We start from the raw sequence: 19237 nt of genomic DNA on the forward strand, positions 1-19237 counted from the left end.
TGCATACAATAGCTGTGGGATCAGCCGAGGCATTCTGGGCAGTAAGAGGGACATACATTAGGTTACTAACATTGTGTCTTCCAACGCCCCTGGTGTAATGTACAGTCGTGGCCAAAAGTTTTGAGAATGACACAAATATTAATTTCCACAAAGTTTGCTGCTTCAGTGTCTTTAGATATTTTTGTCAGATGTTACTATGGAATACTGAAGTATAATTACAAGCATTTCATAAGTGTCAAAGGCTTTTATTGACATTTACATGAAGTTGATGCAAAGAGTCAATATTTTCAGTGTTGACCCTTCTTTTTCAAGACCTCTGCAATCCGCCCTGGCATGCTGTCAATTACCTTCTGGGCCACATCCTGACTAATGGCAGCCCATTCTTGCATAATCAATGCTTGGAGTTTGTCAGAATTTGTGGGTTTTTGTTTGTCCACCCACCTCTTGAGGATTGACCACAAGTTCTCAATAAGGTCTGGGGAGTTTCCTGGCCATGGACCCAAAATATCAATGTTTTGTTCCCCGAGCCACTTAGTTATCACTTTTGCCTTATGGCAAGGTGCTCCATCATGCTGGAAAAGGCATTGTTCATCACCAAACTGTTCCCAGATGGTTGGGAGAAGTTGATCTCGGAGGATGTGTTGGTACCATTCTTTATTCATGGCTGTGTTCTTAGGCAAAATTGTGAGTAAGCCCACTCCCTTGGCTGAGAAGCAACCCCACACATGAATGGTCTCAGGATGCTTTACTGTTGGCATGACACAGGACTGATGGTAGCGCTCACCTTGTCTTCTCCGGACAAGCTTTTTTCCGGATGCCCAAAACAATCGGAAAGGGGATTCATCAGAGAAAATGACCTTACCCCAGTCCTCAGCAGTCCAATCCCTGTACCTTCTTGACACCAGGCCATCCTCCAAAAGTCTTTGCCTCACTGTGCATGCAGATGCACTCACACCGGCCTGCTGCCATTCCTAAGCAAGCTCTGTACTGGTGGTGCCCGGATCCCCAGCTGAATCAACTTTAGGAGACATTCCTGGCGCTTGCTGGACTTTCTTGGGCGCCCTGAAGCCTTCTGCAGAAATGCAGTGGAAATGTTTTTGGGGGATTCAGTTCATTTGCATGGCAAAGAGGGACTTTGCAATTAATTGCAATTCATCTGATCACTCTTCATAACATTCTGGAGTAGATGCAAATTGCCATCATTCAAACTGAGGCAGCAGAATTTGTGAAAATTAATATTTGTGTCATTCTCAAAATTTTTGGCCACGACTGTACATTTGCTGAAGCATTACGACAACTCAGCGACACAATGGTAGGGATTAACTGAGCTGGGCTTGGGTCATTGATAAGTCATTGTCTCAACGCAGCCGTATAATGCTGTGAATGCTGAGCTACAGGGAAGGATTGCCTTCCCTGTAGCTCAGTTGGTAGAGCATGGTGTTTGCAACGCCAGGGTTGTGGGTTCGATTCCCACGGGGGGCCAGCACAGAAAAAAAAAATGTATGAAATGAAATGTATGCATTCACTACTGTAAGTTGCTCTGGATAAGAGCGTCTGCTAAATGACTAAAATGTAAATGTAAATCCAGGAACACAATTGATTTGGGTGGATGTTTAACTAGAAGTTGCTGTAACAGGGTGAAGATTACCCAGATACTGGGAAGCAATTTTAAAGGGGAACATCACCCACTGATTTGGCCAGATTTTTTGGCTTGTGTGAATGATAATCACATTCACATACTTATACTTCATTGGATTCAATAAGATATAATACTGTAACAAACCAGCCCATAGACATGGTGCAAGCACTTCAAAGTTGGTCACTTCTATGGGGACTGTGGTTAGTGCACTTGCCTTGGGAACTGATGTTTGTGAGTCCTTAGGTCAGCCCCACAAATTCATTGCAATATCATAATAATGAATGCACCTGGGTTTCACACTTTACTATGTTTCATATCGCTGTGGACAATATTTCATGAATTAACTACTTATTTGCGGTTATCATGAAGCCCAAATCCAATAACGCTTGTTTGGCAGTCTCCCTCCCACCCTCAGTAATGAAAAACACATTAAACTTAATTCAGATTCATCCCGCTCCCCTCTTGATCATTTGGTTGTCTGTTTCGGGGTAATTAATTAAGTTTAACTTTAATGAGTTGCTCATTAAGGGAACATGGATTTACGAGGGTTGAGTCTGGGGACCGTCGCAAAACTTTTTCATCAAGCCTAAAACACTCGCTCACCTTTGGTGGTTCAGTCTCCCCAGGAGCAGAATCAAAGCCTGTTAAATCAAACCCAGCAGTCAGTCAAGCGCCAGCCAATCGAAAGGACATTGACCCAGCTCAGCTCTTATAATAGTGTTCTGTTTCCCCCCTGGCGAGTATCTAGTGCTGAGACAGTTCCAGGGAGAAGTTGGCCCAGATCGCTGATCTTGGATCAGCTTTCAACTCCCCAACTGGGAGTCGTAACTGTCAGGGGGTAGGTACATCGCAAAACTGATCTTGGATTAGAGGTTAAAGGGAGTTTGAGTCTTACATGGCTGAGCTCTATTGTGGAGGGAGATAACTGTCAAATAGCAGTAGTACAGTACTATATGATTGGACATGTCTAGTGGTTCAGGGATAGAAGCCCCCAAGCACAAAGCTAGGATCAACCCATTATCATTAGGAAGTACAACACAGACATTGCCTTAGATCAGAAGTTGAGGGGTAACTTCATTCTATTATATGAACTACATGGAGGGAGTTTGCTGTCAAACAGTCTAACAGTGTGTTTGTAGATGTCTCCCTAGTGCTCTGAGGGGTTTATCATTCAAGTAATGCCCTCTCATGCTGCTACTGATTACCAGTGAGCCATGAACAACCTCTCCCCTCAGTGCACAATGCAGGCAGGAATGGCTAACTCCTTCCCTGATGCCTCGCACACTCAGGAAGCCTTTCATGCTCACAAACTTGAGGCATAATTGTAAATGTTTTTTTTGTATTTTTTTTAATCAGGGTGAGCAATACCGTATGAGGTTCCTCGCTGTTGTTAAACATGTACAAAAATCTATCTGAAATGCAGCCATACACATCAACACCTAAACTATAGCCTACTGTGGCCTATGAACATTAATTGCCTATAATAATCAGATGTAAAGACAAGATGAAAAGGACAATAGTGAGGTAGAAAACCACGTAAAAAACACTGCCCATGATTTTTTTGATCTACAGTATAATCTATATTATCGAAAAAGAGGACATCTTAAGATTTCTAATAAACCTAAGGTTACAAATCAACTGTCAAAATTGAGTGCAATCGTGACCTGGGGTGGTCCAGCAGTTAGGGCTGCTGCCTTCAGCATGCACATATAGGCCATATTGTGTCGGCGTGGGTTCGATTCCGGCCCATGCCCTTCTGGCACAAATAACTAAATTCCCCCGATTGACTGGATTTAGTTACACATTTCAAATATGGACAGTCCAGGGATATTTTACTCCCGATGTTGATAAATGGCCATACCAGACACATCATTTAAAAAAAAGACAGTTATGTTTAATGGATAATATACAGTGCCTTCAAAAAGTATTCACACTCCTTGACTAATTCCACATTTTGTTGTGTTACAACCTGAATACATTATTATTATTGTTATTATCCATCTACATACAATACCCCACAACGACAAAGTGAAAACATGTTTTTAGAAATGTTTGCACATTTATTGAAAAATACAGAAATATCTAATTTACATAAGTATACACACTCCTGAGGCAATACATGTTAGAATCACCTTTGGCAGTGATTATAGCTGTGAGTCTTCTGGGTAAGTCTCTAAGAGCTTTGCACAGCTGGATTGTACAACATTTGCATAGTATTCTTGAAAAAATTCTTCAAGCTTTGTCAAGTTGGTTGTTGATCATTGCTAGACAGCCAGTCAAAACTGTAACTAGGCCACTCAGGAACATTCAATGTCATCTTGGTAAGCAACTCCAGTGTACACTGAGTGGAAAAAACATTAAGAACACCTGCTCTTTCCATGAAATAGACTGACCAGATGAATCCAGCTGAAAGCTATGATCCCTTAATGATGTCCCTTGTTAAATCCACTTCAATCAGAGTAGATGAAGGGGATGACAGGTTAAATAAGGATTTTTAAGTCTTGAGACAATTGAGACGTGTCATTCAGAGGGTGAATGGGCAAGACAAAATATTTAACTGCCTTTGAACGGGGTATGGTAGAAGGTGCCAGGTGCACCAGTTTGAGTGTGTCAAGAACTGTAACGCTGCTGGGTTATTCATGCTCAACAGTTTCCTGTGTGTATCAAGAATGGTCCATCACCCAAAGGACATCCAGCCAACTTGACACAAATGTGGGAAGCATTGGAGTCAACATGGGCTAGCATCTCTGTGGAACGCTTTTGACACCTTGTAGAGTCCATGCCCCGACAAATTGAGGCTGTTCTGAGCAACTCAATATTAGGAAGGTGTTCTTAATGTTATGTACACTCAGTGTATATTTGGAAAATTACATAATTAGTCATGCTATCCTGTGTTTTACTGCTTAAAAAATAGTCTCTTGTTATATGCTAGTGTTTTTTGTAACCTGATACAAACTTGTCTTTGTGTGACTTAGTCATAAGACTGGGCGTATAGCTAAGATCCGTTAGGTGCGACCGCAGCATGTGAAACATCCCCTGAGTTTACTATCTGCAGAAAGTCAGCTGTGTGGAACCTTGCAGGAAGGAGCACATTATAGTGTGAACTGTGACAAAACGCAGGTATACGTTACAGCATTCGTGCAATCAACCTCAGGTTATTTTAATCTCCACAGACAAACCAATCGCCTTTTACACTATGTTCAGCTCTTCTTATCCGCTAAACTGCCTCATAGACAAAAGAGGTTGTACTTTTTCTATAAAAGCAGAGACCCGACTATGTTTGTTAAGCTTTCAACTCTGAACCATTCTTGGTGAACCTTGCCGGTGACAAGCATACCCACAACATGATGCAGTTACCATCATGCTTGAAAATATGAAGAGTTGTACTCAGTGACGTGTTTTGTTAGATTTGCTCCAAACATAACACTTTGTATTCAGGACATAAAGTTAATTTCTTTGCCAATCTCTTTGCAGTTTTACTTTAGTGCCTTATTGCAAACAGGGTGCATGTTTTGGAATATTTTTGGGTCATTCCAAAATTGGAGGACATTTTAGGCATTAAAGTAAAACACTTGAAAAATGAACCCCTCATTTTTATCATTTTCTGTCATGTATTTAAGAAAAACAGGTAATAAACCGTCAAATAATTTGATTCGTCAGGCTCAGGCATCAAAAGTACTTTTTAATGAGATCTTTCATTTGTTGTGTGATATGCTTGGCGCAAACCTGTTACGAATACTCAGGAACCTGAAAAAAATATATTTTAAAATATTGTTTAATAAATCCTTTACCATTAAGTAAAGAAAGTCACATTCACATTGAATACTCATTTAATTTCAGAAACTTTTGAAATCTATCTTGCACAACTTTTCAATAGCCAATTTTTAAAAAACTAATTTCAGTATTTATTTTCAAATATTTCCTCAAGTAGATTATGCATATAATCATTCAAACTATTAAAAGGACAATAGGTTAAACCCTCGTGAGCTGAGAAAATCCTTTAAGATTATTTTTATAAAAATGATATGGTATCAGGGTTGAAATTAAAGTAACAGGGTAGCGCAAAGTAACAGGGTTGAACAGATTACATTACATTTGATTGTAGATCATGACATAAATGTGACAAATAAATACCCAGGACCACAGGAATGTTGTGTAATAATATTTTATATGTATTTTTGAAAAAGGATCATCAGGATGAGTAGGAATGATAAAAAATAAACATGTCAACAAGACCACAAACTGGATCTGATCAAATATTCAATGGACAAACATAAAATAATTGTCATATCACAGTAGGCCCACAACCTGGCGTTAAAATGAATGAGGATATCAAAAATAGTCATGAACTGATCAATATTTTACAAAGCTGATGTTATAATGCTCAGATTTCATTTTAGTGGCTGGCCAGTATCCCATACCTCACTTGCGATGCCCATGTGGCGTGAGGTAACGTTCTCTGGGGGAGGAATGAGGGTCAGCACATCCTCAAAGGGATACCAAAGGAGATCGTCCCTCAACGGCCAGAAGAAAAACGGTTTACCCCCACTCTATGCATACATTTCACCTGGCAGTGGGTCTTACTCACCTCTTGGATGATCCCTGGGTAGATTGTGTGGTCGTACACCAGGGCACAGCATTTCCCCACAATCACCGGACTGTGCCACTGCACTTCTTCTGGTGTGCTGTGTATGGGGTCTGCTGTGTGGTCATCTGTGGGATTAAAGCTGAAGCCCTTTGTTTTCTGGCAATCACACTCCAGATTCCCTGTTGCAGAACACCTGCAGCTGACGTCGCGGTAGAGAATTCTCCCAGGTGAAAGAGTGACCACCTGGTGGAGCCTCATTGTGGACGGTACGGCTGGAAGGTCAGCTGGCATTTCTTTCACTGCATCCTCCACAGCTTGTAAAACAATTTCCCCTTCGATTGTCCCTCACTCAGAGCTTGGTACAGGGACAATGCCGTGGGGATATCAACTCCTTGGCAGGCAAGCCTGTCTTCCCTCCACTTCAATGTGCCACCCACACCATCACCTTTGCCATGACTGGCTTCAAAGTAGTTCCAGGTTCCTCTTGTAAACCCCTTCTTGAAAATGTCAGTACAAAAGAGGTCAAAATGACCCCGCTGCTTGTACTGTGTGCAGGGACCATCGCTAAAAAAATGGATGGTTGTCACATCTGGGCATCTCTCTTGGATTTCCCTCAGGATGGGCTCCAGGTGTTGCCATATGGAAGGTGGTCCCTTCAATCTGGATGCCGACACAGTGCAGAAGGAGGTAGGGGCAGATGTCACCCACCCCCCTCCCCCCCCCATAGTAAACCCCAGTGTGCAAAGTGGCCTGATGGTGTGATGTACGAAAATGGACAGCTTGTACTTGAGCGCTGTACTTGCAGCTGTAGCTCTCAGCGAATTCAATATGGACTGCACATTCATTTGCAGGGAGGTTCCGCTTCAGGGCCCGTGAGAAAGCATATTGCTGTCTGATGTTATAGAGACGGCGCCTGAACTTCTGGAGCAAAATGTTAAAAAGTTTCCAGCAGCTCTTCTGGGCATTCAAATTCTTTTTTCAAAGTGATCTTCGAGGCTGCTCCAGGATCATTTTTGTGCTCTTTGTCCACAGTGGCCCACTGAAGGTAGGAGACGCGATCTGTGGCTCTGTAGTGGCTTTTGAGTGTATAGGTATTATTGCTGCATTGCTCACATTTCCCATACGTACATTGCTTGCTTGTGGTGTCACACGTGATGGCATGTGTCAAGCTCTCCAAATTGGATGTGTAGATGATGTGCATCTGGTGTAGCTTTTTGGCAATAAAGCCTAGATCTTCATGTTGTTTGCACATGCATGTGTCACGATCTGCCAATGTTGGCTGCACAACCCAGTAGGGGTGAAGTGTGCAGAACCGTGAGTATGATAGACGGCGGTTGGTATGCTCATCCAGGAACTTCAAATGGAGGTTCTTCATTGAATCCACCACTAATCTTTTCAGCATTTTCTTCTGTCACAGTTAGATTTTTTCCCCCAGTTGCGATCCTGCTGACATCGTCAAGTAAAAATAATCACCGTTGATCTTAGCGTGGCAGCAATCCCCTCATGCTTCTTCCTCTGGTACCTGTAGACGTTTTCATTTGCCAGTTTTGTCCACCTCCTCCTTGAAAATCCAAAAACCTCCTCTGCCAACTTCTGCAACCTGTACTTCTTCAGGATTTTGCTGGTGACTATTCCTGCAATGACTTGTCCGTCACTCTCTCTCTCTCTCTTTGAATGTGTGTACTTGTTGCGTAATTCCTCAGCTACTGCTGTATGAAACAACAGGGTTCTCCTTGGGGATGTTCCCGAGATTTGCCAAACCAATTTGTTGGATCTTGGAGGTGGGTGGTCCTTTTTCGATCGTTGGAGCCGCTTTCTGTATTTTTCTGCTTGCTGTTCAACTTTCCTCAACTGATCTTGTAGTTTCTGCAGCTCCCTGTTTCATTTTGCTTTGGCCGACCTCATTTTTCTGCTCCCAAGATCACGTTGCCTAAAAGAAACATATAAACATAAATATATTGTCACCTAACCATTTCACCTGCAGGAAAATAGACATCTCCAGCCATTAACTCTAACCATATGGATACTTTCATTATTGATTTCACAGTAGCAACTTATTTGAGGGTAGTTACCCAGTAATTCATAAATATACAGTGGGGGAAAAAAGTATTTGATCCCCTGCTGATTTTGTACGTTTGCCCACTTACAAAGAAATGATCACTCTATAATTTTAATGGTAGGTTTATTTGAACAGTGAGAGACAGAATAACAACAAAAAATCCAGAAAAACGCATGTCAAAAATGTTATAAAATGATTTGCATTTTAATGAGGGAAATAAGTATTTGACCCCTCTGCAAAACATGACTTAGTACTTGGTGGCAAAACCCTTGTTGGCAATCACAGAGGTCAGACGTTTCTTGTAGTTGGCCACCAGGTTTGCGCACATCTCAGGAGGGATTTTGTCCCACTCCTCTTTGCAGATCTTCTCCAAGTCATTAAGGTTTCGAGGCTGACGTTGGCAACTCAAACCTTCAGCTCCCTCCACAGATTTTCTAGGGGATTAAGGTCTGGAGACTGGCTAGGCCACTCCAGGACCTTAATGTACTTCTTCTTGAGCCACTCCTTTGTTGCCTTGGCCGTGTGTTTTGGGTCATTGTCATGCTGGAATACCCATCCACGACCCATTTTCAATGCCCTGGCTGAGGGAAGGAGGTTCTCACCCAAGATTTGACTGTACATGGCCCCGTCCATCGTCCCTTTGATGCGGTGAAGTTGTCCTGTCCCCTTAGCAGAAAAACACCCCCAAAGTATAATGTTTCCACCTCCATGTTTGACGGTGGAGATGGTGTTCTTGGGGTCATAGGCAGCATTCCTCCTCCTCCAAACACGGCGAGTTGAGTTGATGCCAAAGAGCTCCATTTTGGTCTCATCTGACCACAACACTTTCACCAGTTGTCCTCTGAATCATTCAGATGTTCATTGGCAGACTTCAGACGGGCATGTATATGTATTCTTGAGCAGGGGGACCTTGCGGGCGCTGCAGGATTTCAGTCCTTCACGGCGTAGTGTTTTACCAATTGTTTTCTTGGTGACTATGGTCCCAGCTGCCTTGAGATCATTGACAAGATCCTCCCGTGTAGTTCTGGGCTGATTCCTCACCGTTCTCATGATCATTGCAACTCCACGAGGTGAGATCTTGCATGGAGCCCCAGGCCGAGGGATATTGACAGTTCTTTTGTGTTTCTTCCATTTGCAAATAATCACACCAAATGCTGTCACCTTCTCACCAAGCTGCTTGGCGATGGTCTTGTAGCCCATTCCAGCCTTGTGTAGGTCTACAATCTTGTCCCTGACATCCTTGGAGAGCTCTTTGGTCTTGGTCATGGTGGAGAGTTTGTAATCTGATTGATTGATTGCTTCTGTGGACAGGTGTCTCTTTTACAGGTAACAAGCTGCGGTTAGGAGCCTCCTAATCTCAGCTCGTTACCTGTATAAAAGACACCTGGGAGCCAGAAATCTTTCTGATTGAGAGGGGGTCAAATACTTGTTTCCCTCATTAAAATGCAAATCAATTTATAAAATTTTTGACATGCCTTTTTCTGGATATTTTTGTTGTTATTCTGTCTCTCACTGTTCAAATAAACCTACCATTAAAATTATAGACTGATCCTTTCTTTGTCAGTGGGCAAACGTACAAAATCAGCAGGGGATCAAATACTTTTTTCCCCCACTGTAAATGACTTACTAATGACGGTTATTATAAAGTGTTACCCTTGTAATTATTACATATTATACCTATCAAGTAAAAGTGATGCCTATTTCACTGTTCCCTGTACAGATACAGTTCATTTACTTAAATATATCCTCATGATCTGTGCTTACACTAACTTGCATTCCTCAATAACCTTAACTTCTGTTCTGACCTTGAAGACCCAGGTTGAGAGCTGACTGGATATTCTGGTCTGACTGGAGGATCAGGGCTGATTGGAGGATCAGGGCTGACTGGAGGATCAGGGCTGACTGGAGGATCAGGGCTGACTGGAGGATCAGGGCTGACTGGAGGATCAGGGCTGACTGGAGGATCAGGGCTGACTGGATATTCTGGTCTGACTGGAGGATCAGGGCTGATTGGAGGATCAGGGCTGACTGGAGGATCAGGGCTGACTGGATATTTTGGTCTGACTGGAGGATCAGGGCTGATTGGAGGATCAGGGCTGACTGGAGGATCAGGGCTGACTGGATATTCTGGTCTGATTGGAGGATCAGGGCTGATTGGAGGATCAGGGCTGACTGGAGGATCAGGGCTGACTGGAGGATCAGGGCTGACTGGAGGATCAGGGCTGACTGGAGGATCAGGGCTGACTGGATATTCTGGTCTGATTGGAGGATCAGGGCTGACTGGAGGATCAGGGCTGACTGGAGGATCAGGGCTGACTGGAAGATCAGGGCTGACTGGAGGGGTGTTTAATCCTTCAAGTACCTTTTTCCTGGCATTACTCCTCTTATGAGCCTCTCTCCACGGTTTTCACTGGGCACGAGTGCTCTAACACTGCAGTCTTTTTGCATTTTCTTCTTCCCTGTTTCTACATCTTTCCTCCACTTCTCCTTCTCTTTTTCTAAGTACTGCTGTCTCCTCTGACAATCAGCATGTTACTTGAATTATAGTAACAGGGTTTCAAGTGACAGGGTTGTAAGTCAATGCTAATGTTAGCTTTTTCTCAGGAATAGATGCTAGCTGTGGAATGTAGTGTTACTGTCAAGGACAAACTTAGTTATATAAATAAAAACAGAAAACTTTGAAATTAATTTGTCTTATTCTGATAATGAGTAACAGGGTTGTGTTGGTTAGAGTGACACTCAATCAAGGCTGAAAAGATTGGAAAAATAGAAGAGAGGACTTACCTTTGGTCTGCCCATGGTGTTAGCAAATGGCTTGATGATGTCATTTCCTCTGTATCATGTGACTCACTGTTTTTTCCTTTCCTCTGCCAGGCTAAATAGGTTTCAGTAACAGGACTGAGTGCATGTTGTGGGACACAACTTCAGTGCATAATTAATATCATTTAAAATACGTTGATGATTAAACAAATTGTTTTAACACATACAAGAGACATATATCAACAAAATCATACCAACAAAAAGTTGATTTAAAACTTATTTGAACTGTTATATTTCATGTGCAAGTTGGTCATCAAGAAGGTGGGACAAGAGAAAAATGCCATTTTATGGGGTGCTCGAGAGCCATTTCGTATTTTAAATAATTTTGGAACTACTTTTTTTCTACAACTGTATTTATATTTTGTCTCAGGACAAGTATAATTTACACAAGTGCATGTTCTAGTATTTTGGGCATGGATTATTTGAAATTTCATAGGTGGGACAGAAAATGTCCTCCAATTCTGCAATGACCTTTTTATTCTGTACAGGCGAATGATGTGTGCATAATTTCAATAGCAGGTGATTTTATCTTTCATTTCGGGGCTGAGTAAGTAGCCTATACAGCCTATACAGCCTATAAGTAGCCAACCCTGTTCCAGGAGAGCTACCCTCCTGTAGGTTTTCATTCTAACCCCAGTTGTGACTAACTTGATTCAGCTTATCAACTAGCTAATTATTAGATTCAGGTGTGCTAGATTAGCGTTGTAGCGAAAACCTACAGGACGGTAGCTCTCCAGGAACAGGGTTGGACAGCCCTGCTATACAGGGTTCATACAGTCAAATTCAAGTACTTTCAAGGACTTTTTCCAGCAATTAATTGTAATTTGTAAGGACCTATATTTTATATTTAATTGTTGTAATAGCTTATAGACAAAAAGTAAGCATTACCACTTGCATTTTTTTAATAGGCCTACCCATTGGCATTATGCATTATGCATTAACATTCCCATTATTTTTACATTCTAAAATATGTCAGAATAATATGGGCATTGCCTGACTAAATAGACAGCATGCCCCCAACGCAAACACACTAATGGAGTCTGTCCATGTGGTAGCTAGTCAGTCTCGCCATTTGAGACGTTGAAGAATGATCGAGGGGTTATTGTATCATGTTTTAAAATGAGAAAGCGACCAAAAACAGTGTTCCCTTTTTAATGGAACACTTTGTATAGATGCGGTAAAGAGGCCAATGGAATTTGACGAAAACAATGGAAAAGCCATGGAAAATATCCCGGATCTCGTCATTGCACCCCAGCGAAATTAGCATACATTTAGGCTATTGTTTATATGTGTATTTCACACTAGGTTGAGGTAAAAATCTGAGTATAATGCTTGTTTGGATGTCAACCCCAATACTGTACATGTTCAAGTCATCGTCACCAATCAACTGCATTACAGTTCAAAACGACGACCACCACTGATTTCTCTATGCTAGCTATGCTACCAGCTTATATGAACAGGAGTTAGCGTTTAGCAGTTACTTTTTCTAAACCTAAAAAGGGACTACTTCTAAATGTTATGCAGCGAAAAAAGCCAAATCGGACATTAGTAACCACATTGTGGGCCCGTTACAATACATCAATCATGACGAATATCCACATTGTTAGATCAGATTGGTTGAGAATGTGCGCCAATCTGTGTTCCATTGACCTATGGAAAACCAGATTAAAGCCAAAATTCAATGTTGTCTAGCTCATAATAAACGCGACAGACTATCGCAACACGCATCAATTGAAACGATGGGAAACAAACTAAAAAAAATGATCAGAACTGAAATCACAGAATAATTATATTGGAGTGGTAGAACTTTTAAAATCGGCTACCATAACTTCAATTACTTTTCAAGGATCAAATACCCTGATTTTCAATTAAGATCTGTAGAGATGCCTACATGTTCACGGACGCACGCACGCACGCACACACACAAACAAGTGCCGCTGTCACGCTGTGTAACTGACTGGTGTCTCCTGGGAACCACCATCCTCAGTAGCTCCTCTCCGTGACTACTCTCTCCAGGGAGATACCACGCCACTCCTCCCTGCACAAACCCTCTTCTGAGCTCCCCGTCTCTGAATACTACCGTCTCTCTACCGACCTTTGAATGTCTCTCTATGGGACAGGTTCACCAAGCAATTGGCACAAAGTTTGTCAGGCATAAAACACCAAACAGAAAGCTAAAGGACGGGACACTATTCATTTACATTCCCTGTTATCGTAGCCCTTATTTAGACTTTTTGTTCAGGTCTCTATAGTTCATATCCTATAGGAAAAACATGTGTCTGGAGAAAAACAAATCTGGCCCTATGTGTCACAGTCATGGGACTTGCCGAATTAAATAAAGGTAAAATAAAAAACTAATCTCAGACTCGTTTACATGTACTGATGGTGGTCCTTGTTGGAATGACTTACAGATCCTTCCCTTGATAACTCTATAAACGAAAACATCTCCTATACACGGATTGAGAACTCAAAAGCTAGGATATTATCCATAGGACAACAACAAAACAATCACTTCATGATTGTGATCCATGCTCGATTTAACTAAACCGACAGAATAAGATGCCTCTTTCATTTAGCTGGCGTTACGTGAGTGAGGTGTACAAGCCACACACACACACACACACACACACACACACACACACACACACACACACACACACACACACACACACACACACACACACACACACACACACACACACACACACACACACACACACAGCAATGAATCCTCAGGGAGAAAAAGGTGTAGATTCACACGCAGAGCACGGCAGGTGTTTATTTCGCCTTCGCAGAAGGCAGGAATCGTGGACACAGGTAGGCAAACAGGCAGGTGAATCAAAACTAGGACTGAAGGCTATAGCTGGTTCTGACAAACGAGCCAAAACGAACAATACCTCACAAAGGCACAAACAGAATGAACTGAACTAAATAAGGAGCTGATGAGACCAGGTGAGTAACTTACACAGGTGAAACAAATGAACAAAAATGAAAGACGGGGCTACGTTCAAGAACACAGAGAAACAGGGCTACGTTCAAGAACACAACGAAACAGAACACAAGGTTGACTAAGAAAATAAATACAGAACCTTACACAGGCACGTAGGGTAGGCACTGAATAAGTATCAATAGAGACATAGAGACATTTGACATCTGTTTTCTCTCCAGCTCTGGTTTCACTGTTAATCTGTCTGGTGTCGCCATGTTGCATCTTGACCTTCAGAGCTAACGAAAGACAAGCGTGAAAATAAAGAGCAGGTTGGAGTGAAAATCATTGTCTGCCTCAACACCTTTAAGTTTTATCGGAGAGCTGTTTTCACTCAGCAGGCATATATTGGTTTGTGTCCCATTGAAAACAATAGACAATTGTGCTGTGCCACCATAGAGTATGGACTGTTAAAAAATCATGACAAATCAGAATGTCCGCTCTACCCATTTTATTTCAGACGCACTGGCGGAAAGTGACCCTCGTCTCAAACGACACACCCACTTCCTGTGAAAGCTGCGTTTCTGGATGAATACGACGCTGGACTCTGACACAATAGAGGAGGGAGAAGAGGATGAAATGAGGTGACAGCTCTCCCTCTTTCCTTTCCCCGATAAGGAGTCTATGCCACGTGGGCTCCGTACACAGCGACACAGTCTACTGGAGCATGAGACTGTCGGAAAAGGCTGATGGTGTCGAGTAGAATTCAGGGGCCAGGGCAGCCTCCACTATCACACTCTCTACCGGGCCACTATGTGTACGTGATAATAAAAACAAACATCATCATCACCATCCCGTAAAGGATCAGGTCCTCGCGGGGAGCGGAAAATGGCGTAACAGTCTCTTAACCCATTTCCCTCTCCCTCCGGGTATGGCGAATGATAGCGCATGGAGTGTAAAATACAAGATGGTGGACAGGAGTGTAAAATACAAGATGGTGGACAGGAGTGTAAAATACAAGATGGCGGACAGGAGTATTAAATACAAGATGGTAGACTGGAGTGTAAAATGATGGCAATCTAGAGTCCAATTTTCATTCCCGGGTTGTTACATTTCTGAAGTGGCGTGCAGCAGGGAATGTGATATAAAACAATGGAGTTTTGGGCCAAAGGTACATTTGACTGGAATAGGATATCAGGTGATAATGTTCCTTTTTTATCTGGTGGCATGGGGCTTCCATACAGCTCAACAGGACTATAAAATATCCTCTGACACGTTCAATTATTACAGTTGTAATTGTGAGCCAATGACTTGAGGGAACAGGAGCCAAAACATGACTGAACGCTTTATCATGTATCGTACATTAAACGGGCATTAAACATTGATTAATATTCATTAAAGTAGCTCGCCTCACAATGTGTAAAGTACAATATCCCGTCAAAAGTGATATATCCTGTCCCCAAAAATATATGAATTCTTGTTGCATTGAGTGTCCATGTGATGCTTGCGATATATCCTTTCCCAAAGATACACAAAACACATGTTACTCATACTGTGTTAAACCGAGCCAGGACAAGTCCAGAGGCATCTCTCCCTATCGTTCTCCACTGGGCCAGTTAATATGGTAGTTCACATCCTCAGCACACACTATTGAACTACATCAGTGTGGGAAGCAGCAGCATTAACATTTCACTGCAGAGCCATCAGTATGTCAATAATCGCAGCCGGCAGTCTGAGGCTCCGCGGCATTCCTTAGGGGTGTGTGCATACGTGTGTGTGCGCCTAAGTGTGTGCGAGTGTGTGTGCGCATGTGTGCGTACATGCATATGTGTGTGTGTGTGTGTGTGCGTACGTGTGTGTCCCCCTGGCACCACGATGGTGGAACCAGCTTCCCCCTGAAGCTAGGCCAGCAGAGTCTCTGTACATCTACCGAAAACATCTGAACCCCCCCCCATAAAATGTACATATGTGTGCGCCTACGTGTGTAAGAAATAGAGAGATTGTGTACTTGTGTGTGTGTTTGTGAGTTGTAACATACTGTACAGTGGATTCGGAAAGTATTCAGACCCCTTGACTTTTTCCACATTTTGTTGCGTTACAGCCTTATTCTAAAATGGATTGAATACATTTTATTTCATCATCATTCTACACACAATACCCAATAACGTTAAAACAGAAAACAGGTTTTTAGAAATGTTTGCAAATTTATTACAAATATAAAACAGAAATACCTTATTTACATAAGTATTCAGACCCTTTGCTATGAGACTTGAAATTGAGCTCAGGTGCATCCTGTTTCCATTGAGCATCCTTGAGATGTTTCTACAACTTGATTGGAGTCCACCTGTGGTAAATTCAATTGATTGGACATTATTTTGAAAGGCACACACCTGTCTATATAAGGTCCCACAGTTAACAGTGCATGTCACAGCTAAAACCAAGCCATGAGGTCGAGGGAATTGTCCGTAGCGCTCTGAGACAGGATTGTGTCGCGGCACAGATCTGGGGAAGGGTACCAAAACATTTCTGCAGCATTGAAGGTCCCCAAGAACACAGTGGCCTCCATCATTCTTAAATGGAAGAAGTTTGGAACCACCAACACTCTTCCTAGAGCTGGCCGCCCGGCCAAACTGAGTAAACTCTGGAGCTCTGTTCAGGTTCATGACCCTAAGCACACAGCCAAGACACCGCAAGAGTGGATTCGGGACAAGTCTCTGAATATCCTTGAGTGACCCAGCCAGAGCCTGGACTTGAACCCGTTTGAACATCTCCGGAGAGACCTGAAAATAGCTGTGCACCGACGCTCCCCATCCAACCTGACAGAGCTTAAGAGGATCTGCAGAGAAAGAATGGGAGAAACTCCCCAAATACAGGTGTGCCAAGCTTGTAGCGTCCGAAAGAACACATATCAGTTTGCAAACAATGTAATAAATAAATAAATAAATAATTGAGTTAATAAAGCTGCATAAAACATGGTGTCTTTTTTGCTTTCTTGAGTAAGAAAGATAAAATGACATCAAATCACGTTATATCTACCGTAGCTTTCATTAGACTGACCATGTCAGCATCATACTTTCAAAAGACAAGCGGTCATCATCATGAATCAAGTCGACAATCTACTGGCAAATCCTTTTCAATCCTTGTTATATTAATATAACTTATAGATAAAACGTATCGGTGCTCATCAGCCATTGGACCTAAACATTACACAACAAGTTCAACAAATTCAACAATGAGTGTTTTGGAAGGAATCAGTGGAGTGGGTGTGTGGTCCAAGTCTGGGTTTAAGGGTCTCTTTTCCAAGCTTAAAAGGATAAACATTCGCATGCAACACCATGGGCCAGAAAAGGTTGAATACATTGGCCATGCTGTCAATCCAGCTTGACTTCTGCCAAGTTCAAAACAACTGGGAAATCTCAGACTTCAGTGAGTTCAAGGCAACTGGGAACTGGGGGGGAAAAAATGAGCTCTGACTGGGAAAATACGTTTTGAACAGTCATCCAACTCGGAATTACAATTAGGGAACTCGGGCCTCTTTCGAGAGCGCCAACCTGAATATCACCGACATCATGATTTGACCTGTTTTTTTTCTCCAGGGTTCCTAGTTGTCTCGAAAGCACCATCAATCCAGAGAATGCCAGACTTTGATGACAAAGTTTGCCCACAAAAATGGACCGCCACGCCCCCTTCCTGTTCAAGTGAGCACTGCACAACAAGGTAAGTCCAAAAATGTCTTGTACGCTGCTGCATAAATGTTGTATTGTTGACTACATCCGTCTTAGCTCGCTCATTAATGTCTTAATCGAGATGACGGATTGCCTCTTATCCGCTCATCGTTCCCTTATACCATAGTTTGTGCATGACCTGTGTTTTGTCTTTGTATTGTGTTCTCTAATCGCTAACTGAAAGACAGACGGATAATATAATACGTCATCCAGCAGACGCCTTTTCCCGAAAACGACTTTCGCCTGCATATGAATGTCTCAGGAATCGAATCCACTATCCTGGCATTGCAAGCTCTATGCTCTACCAACATAGCTCCAGAGGACCAGATAAACACCAGCAGACTAACTGACATACACACATTTCACACAATCCTGTGCTGTGTTCCTGGTCCCTGTCTAACTGTGTAAGAGGCTGTGTGTGGGAGAGAGACAGTACGATAGGGGTGTTCCTTCCCTCCCCTCCCCGGGCACGACCCACTGTTGTACCCCTGCATTATTAATGCCAGCTCATTACAAAGCAGAGCAATGGCACAAAGGTGATTCAGTTCTAGGCTGTGCAGACGTACAGAATGATGTTTCTCAATACACTATGGAACCATGGTAACACGAAACACTAGGTGGAGGGAGGACCTGTAAAGATGCATGTCTCGGTTAATAAAAGAGCTGACTGGAAAATATGACATGTACTGTACTTTTGATATACAGGTAGGAGTTTATTTTCAGAGAAAGTCCCAGGTAAAGAATATACTTAGCTCATAGTTGGTGGACTTGTAAACTTGTGGACCGGACACTTTTTGCCCAAATGAGGTCCATTTTGGGGATCCTTTTTGGCTCACGAGCACCCATTATTCCAGAAGTAAGATTTTGGTTGGTGAGAGCTAAGATATCCACCCAAAGAAATAATCGCCCCACTCCAAACACTACTACTTACTGACAAACTGATTGATTTTAGAGGCTCTTTGATACAATTATTTTTGTTGGAACCTTTGAAATGAAAGCTCTCTTATTTTCTCTCTCACACACACACTCTCCCTTTCTCTGTCTCCTACTCTCTTCCCCTCTCTAACTCTATCTGCCTCCTCCTTCCCTCCCTCTGTCTCTATTTCTCCCCTTCTCTCTCTCTCTCCTCTCCCTCTCATTGGCAGATGAATGGAATTTGTCCTGTTAATGTGGAGATAGAGCTGTAGTCGGTCTGAATAATTTAGTATTCATGATTATTTCACAGCTTTAAGCAGCCCTTTAGGTGCACCCGGAATAGGCCTTTATCACTGAGAAGAGAGGGAGGAAGAGAAGGAGGAAGAGAGAGAGAGTCAATACGTCTGCCAGCTGAAGACAGAGAGCTGAGAGGTTTTTCTCTTTTCTATACTCTCATTTTGTTGAATGTACTTGTCAGCGAGCTTGGAGAAGGTGACATCAAATACACCTTATTCCATGGCTTTGAAGAAACAGAAACTTCAAAAAAGCACACAATATGGCTGGC

General features: G+C 42.5%; 1 protein-coding gene and 1 long non-coding RNA gene across 2 annotated transcripts in view; both read right to left on the reverse strand.

Annotated features, from left to right (window-relative positions):
* Positions 1-19237, reverse strand: part of LOC115156760 (calsyntenin-2) — a 303928-nt gene that overhangs the window by 27878 nt on the left and 256813 nt on the right. The window lies entirely within an intron of this gene.
* On the reverse strand, positions 7897-11145 carry LOC115156761 (uncharacterized). The gene is made up of 2 exons (XR_003868319.1): positions 11071-11145; positions 7897-8157 (listed from the first exon to the last, which is right to left on the reverse strand). It is a non-coding gene; the product is annotated as an uncharacterized LOC115156761 (long non-coding RNA).

The sequence above is a fragment of the Salmo trutta genome, chromosome 21 (genome assembly GCF_901001165.1).
Source record: "Salmo trutta chromosome 21, fSalTru1.1, whole genome shotgun sequence".
Classification (NCBI taxonomy): domain Eukaryota; kingdom Metazoa; phylum Chordata; class Actinopteri; order Salmoniformes; family Salmonidae; genus Salmo; species Salmo trutta.